Source organism: Lynx canadensis, chromosome C1 (assembly GCF_007474595.2).
Source record: "Lynx canadensis isolate LIC74 chromosome C1, mLynCan4.pri.v2, whole genome shotgun sequence".
NCBI lineage: Eukaryota > Metazoa > Chordata > Mammalia > Carnivora > Felidae > Lynx > Lynx canadensis.
The window spans coordinates 85,228,064-85,234,504 of record NC_044310.1 but is presented as its reverse complement, the minus strand read 5'-3'; positions in this window follow the sequence as shown (position 1 = coordinate 85,234,504).

Below are 6,441 nucleotides of genomic sequence, written 5' to 3'. Positions count from 1 at the left end.
GCGGGTGTGGGTATGTGGGTGTAGCAGTAGTAGTACTAGTAATAATAGTATCCGTTTTCTCTTGTGAAACACGATTAATTCGGGGATGGGTGGAAAAGGGAAGAATCAGAATCAGTAATATGATGACCTAAAAAGCCAGTTATGGTGCCTTGTCCAAGAGTAAGGGCAAGTTCATGACTCCCGAGAACAGTACAACTAACACCATTTCACCTTAGGCCGTGGCAGAAACAATAGTCAGCTTCTTGATCCTGCCTGTGGCTCAATTCCAGCAATAACAGAGTATCATATACTATGCAAGCCTCTAGGTAAGCAAAGAGTAAGCCACTTTCAACCATGAACTTATTGGAGGTGTATTTGAGACACTGAGAAGTAATAATTACAATGTCATCCTCAATAATAATATAAATAATATTTAACCTCTATCAATCTTACAGCTAAGTGGAGAGGACAGAAATTAGAATATGATAAAGCACAGCATAACAGACAACTTTTTTTTAATGTTTTATTTTGAGAGCGAGAGAGTGAGAGTGGGAGAGGCGGAGAGAGAAAGAATCCCAGGCAGGCTTCATGCTGGAAGAGCAGCGCCTGATGTTGGGGCTGGATCTCACCACCGTGAGGTCATGACCTGAGTCAGACTCGAGAGACCGAGGCTTAACTGACTGAGCCACCCAGGCGCCCCACAGACAACATTTATTGAGCATTTATTTGGGTGCCACTGCATGCATTCATAACCAGTTGAAGTACTACTATTTTTACCTCTGTTTTCCGGTACATTTGTTAAACAATTTGCTACAAGTCCTCACAGTTGTTAACTAGAAGACTGGGTATGAACCTAGTGATCTGATGTAAACACCCTTGTCTACTAACCCTAACAATTTGTGTCTACTACTTTTGTGACAGAGACATTCTGGGGACACATATTCCATGTATTTAACCTAATCTGGGACATTGCAATATGAGGGACTTGCCACAAAATATTAATCAGGGAAGTACTAATACCTGCATTTTAGATTGTTGGCTTTGGCAATATATGGAGGGTAAAATAGGGCTAAGAACCTGACGAGAAAAATGACTAGGGTGTAATAATCTAGGCAAGAGATAATAAGAATTTGAAGGAAGGCAGTAGCAGTGGGAATGGGATAGAAAAGCTCTACTCCTATTTGACATCTTAGATCCTATTGCAGAAGCTTAACCTTCTCAGAATCCTTGGCCTTCTTTCTTCATTTCTAACTTTGCTATCAAATCCTAACTGTGATCCATTTCTCTCATTCCAACTACTTCCAGCGGTAGGAGGAAGTGAACAAGATGGTAAAACTAGCCAGGCAAGAGTAAATAATAATAAGCATTTAGGTAATGCTTTCATATACATTTTCTGTGTTCATGTTCACCACAATTAGAAATTGAGACCTAGGGAATCAAAGTGACATGCCAAAGTGACAGACGTAACAAATAAGTGGTAGAGTTGGGTTAGATCCTGGGTATTTGCAATTATCTACGGAGAAAAGACATTTAAGCTGAAAACAAATTCCTCAACAGAACAATGGAAATAAAAAAGACAATGGATTGGGGTGCCTGGCTGGCTCAGTTGGGTAGAGCCTGTGACTCTTGATCTCAGGGTTGTGAATTTAAGCCTCATGTTGGGCATAGAGCTTACATAAAAATTAAAAAAAAAATTAAAAAAAAACCAGTCATACCTTCAGAATGCTGACAGAAAATAACCATCATAGAATTGAGTCCCCAGCAAACTTATTGTTCAGAAAGAAAAATTACCTCAGAGAGAAAGTCTGAAAGTCTGACATATAAGAAGGAAAGACAAACAAAAAAATTGTAAACATGTCAATTTTCTAAAAAAAAAAAAAAACATTACATGAAATAACACCAGACAGGGGTGCCTGGGTGGCTCAGTCAGTTAAGTGTTCAACTTCAGCTCAGGTCATGATCTCACAGTTTGTGGGTTCAAGCCTCACGATGGGCTCTATACTGACCGCTCAGAGCCTGGAGCCTGCTTCGGATTCTGTGTCTCCCTCTCTCTGCTCCTCCCCTGCTCATGCTCTGACCCTCTCTCTCTCCCTCCCTCCCTCTCTCTCTCTCTCTCTCTCTCTCTCTCACTATCACTCCCTCTCAAAAATAAATAAAACATTTAAAAATTTTTTTAAAAAAATCACACCAGACAACAAAAGGGTGTAAGTCAAGAGGTGGATGGAAGCACAGAATTCTAAGGTCTCCTTTGGGCATAGAGTTAAAACATAAATTGATTTAAGACTTCAAGATACGTATGCAAGCTAAAATTTCAAGAGTAATCAATAAAGTAACATTGTGTATAACTTCTAAATCAGCTGAAAGGAAGAATGAACTAAGGAAAGATACACTTCAATTTTTAAAAAAGAAAAAAAATGCTTAGATCAGCATAAAAAATCAGGAAATAAAGAAAGCACTAAGTCAATAAAGTAGAAATAATTTCATATATACAATTAATAGAAGTGAAACTACAGTAATTTTCTGGTTGAAAGCCAGAGATTGTAATTTTAATAAAAAATATTCCCATTTACAAGAGATACACTTAAAATATTAAAGATCATTAAAAGTTGAAAATAAAAAAGATGGAAAAGATGCACCAGATAAATACCAACTAAAAGAGTGCTGATATAGCTATATTGATGATAAATTAGACTTTAAGCATTATCATTGACAAAAAAAAAAAATCACTACAAAATAAAAGGTTGAATTCACTAGGAAAATATAAATATTCAAAACTTTGTGTGCCCTAGATCAAGCAGATGAAAATTTAGAAAAGATAAGGATGATTTGAACAAAAGAACTAATAAGCTTGATTTAATGGCAGTTATGTATTATATACATATATATTTCAATATATATTCTTCAGTCAATTATTATAGATTACATATTTTCTCACAGAACTCCTGAAACATAAAAAAATGACTAAGTTGCAAAGCAAATCTAAACAATGTCCAAAGATTTTCTACCATACAGGTGACATTCCCAAACCAAAATGGAATTTCATTAGAAAGTCATTCCAAAAAAGACAAGCAAAACAAGCAAAAAACACATGTTTATAAATTTACAAACACTTGTAATTAAATCATGGATAAAAGAAGAAATGTTAATAGAAAAATGTTAAAGTAGTTAAGAGTGACCCAAAATGAAAGATCTACATATTAAAATCTAAGGAATGCAATGAAACCAGTACTTCAAAAGAATTTTTTTCATTAAATATTACTATTAGAATACAAGAGAGGCTGCAAGTTGACTTAAGTCCAAAAAAAGAATTAGAAAGTAAGTCCAAAAACCCAATAACCCAGTTAAGAATGGGCAGAAGACATGAATAGACAGTTTTCCAAAGAAGACATCCAGGTATATGGCTAACAGATATATGAAGAGATGCTTAACATCCCTCATTATCAGGGAAATACAAATCAAAATGATGATGAGGTACCACCTCACACCTGTCAAAATGGCTACAGTTAACAACACATGAAACAACAGGTGTTGGCAAGGATGTGGAGAAAAGAGAACCCTCTTACACTGCTGGTAGGAATGCAAACTGGTGCAGCCACTTTGGAAAACAGTATGGAGTTTCCTCAAAAATTAAAAATAGAACTACCCTGGGGCGCCTGGGTGGCTCAGTCGGTTAAGCGTCCAACTTCAGCTCAGGTCTTGATCCTGCGGTTTGTGAGTTCCAGCCCTGCGTCAGGCTTTGTGCTGACAGCTCAGAGCCTGGAGCCTGTTTCGGATTCTGTGTTTCCCTCTGTCTCTGCCCCTCCCACTCTGTCTCTGACCCTCCCACTCTGTTTCTGCCCGCTCGCACTCTGTGTCTCTCTCAAAAATAAATATTAAAAAAAATTTAAAAAAAAAGAACTACCCTGCAGTCCAGTAATTGCACTGGTAGGTATTTACCCAAAGGATACCAAAATATAGATTCAAAGGGGTACATGCACCCCAATGTTTACAGCACCATTATAAACAATAGCCAAACTATGGAAAAAGCCCCAGTGTTCATCAACTGATGAATGGATAAAGAAGATGTGGTATATATATATATACATACACATATATATATGTATATATGTATACAACAGGATATTACTCAACCATAAAAAAGAATGAAATCTTGCCATTTGCAACAACGTGGATGGAGCTAGAGTATATTATGCTAAGCAAAATAAGTCAGTCAGAGAAAGACACATACCATATGGTTTCCCTCATATGTGTAAATTTAAGAACCAAAACAGATGAACATATGGAAAGGGAGAAAAAAAGGAAAAAAGACTCTTAAAGATCGAGAACAAACTGAAGGTTGATGGAGGGACATTGTTGGGGGATTAAGGAAGCTAGATGGGTGATTAAGGATGTCACTTGTTATAATGAGCACTGGGTGTTCTATGTAAGTGATGAATCACTGAATTCTACTCCTGAAACCAATATTGCGCTGTATGTTAACTAACTAGAATTTAAGTAAATATTTGAAAAGAAAAAAAATAAAAGAATAAAGAAAAAGAAAATAAGTACTAAGAAAGTAGAAAGGAGTTAATAAAGATAAAAGCACAAAGCAAAACATTACAAAATAAACGTCATTCTTTAAAAGAACTTAGGGGCACCTGGGTGGCTCAGTCGGTTAAGCATCGATTTCAGCTCAGGTCATGATCTCATAGTTTGTGAGTTCAAGTCCCGTGTGGGGCTCTATGCAGACAGCTCAGAGCTTGGAGCCTGCTTCAGATTCTGTGTGTGTCTCTCTCTCTTCTCCTCCCTTGCTCGTGCTCTGTCTCTCAAAAATAAATAAATGTTAAAAAATAAAATAAAATAAATAAAAGAACTGATAAAATTGACAAACTTCTAATAAGATTGCTCAAAAAAGAAAGTACAAATACACAATATTTTAAAAGAAAAGGGGGCACCTGTGTGGTTCAGTTGGTAGAGCATCTGACTCTTGATCTCAGGGTTGTGAGTTCAAGCCCCACATTGGGTGTGGAGCTTACTCCAAAAACAAAACTAAACTAAACTAAACTAAAAAGAGAGCACCTAATTATAGATACAAGAGACCTTTTTTAAGAAAAAAAAATTTTAATGTTTATTTTTGAGAGACAGAGTGTGAGTGGGGGAGGGGCAGAGAGAGAGGGATACACAGAATCTGAAGCAGGTTCCAGGCTCTGAGCTGTCAGCACAGAGCCGGATGCAGGGCTCAAACTCATGAACCTTGAGATCATGACCCATGCTGAAGTTGGACGCTTAACCGACTGAGCCACCCAGGTGCCCCAACAGACCTTTTTTTAAAGCAGGAGAATACCCTGAACAACTTTTTGCCAATTAATTTGAAACTTAAATGATATAGACAAATTCTTTGAAAAATAGAACTTACTAAAACTGGCTCAAGAAATAAACCCATTTTCTTCAACAAGCAAATTGCGTGAAAAAATTTTTGATGGTAATATCTGGAACTTGATTCAAACAAACTGTAAAAAAAATAAAGAATTTATGATATAAATGAGACAATTGAGAATATGTATGATTTCTAAAAAGTAAAAACATTAGGCATCTTCCTTTTAAAATCAGTAACAAGAATGCCGACGATTATGGCTTCTTTTCAACAGATGTGAAAGTCTGGCCAGATTCTACAAGGAAAAGATAAAAGACAGAAAATTGGACAGGCAAACACACCATCATTATTCATAGGTGATATGACTACCTGCATGGAAAACCTCAAAGAATCTTTAGACACAGTATTGAAAATACAGGGTTTTTTTTTTAGTTTATTTATTTATTTATTTTGAGAGAGACAGAGACAATATGAGCAGGGGAAAAGCAGAGAAAGAGGGAGAGAGAGAGAATCCCAAGCAGACTCCGAGCTGCCAGCACAGAGACAGATGTGGGGTTCGAACTGACAAAACTGTGAGATCATGACCTGAGCCACCCAGGCGCCCCGAAAATATAGTTTCAATGCAATTTCAACCAAATGCCCACAGGACTTTTTTAAGGAGATTGAATTGCAGATTCTCAAATTTATATGAAAGAACAAAAGGGCAAGAATAACTTTAAAAAGAATGAGGTTGAAGACACTTGTCCTCTCAAAATCCAGAATTCCTATAAAGTAATTAAGATAATGTGAGATTAGCGCAGTGATAGACAAATAGACTATCTGGCACTATTTAGTGCCCAGAACTAGATTTCTAAACAGATGAGATGGCAGATCTGTGGAAAAGGAGGAATTCTTCAGTTTATGGTGCTGGAACAATGGATTAACCATAAGGAAAAAATGAAATTGGATTTCTATCTCACATCATACACGAAAACTATTTCAAGATGGTTTAAAGACTATCTCACACCATATATGAAAATTAACTTAAAATGGATCAAAGGCTTAACTGTAAGAACTAAAAGTATAAAACTCTTTTTTTTTAAGTTTCATTTTTTCCCCCCATTTCTCAT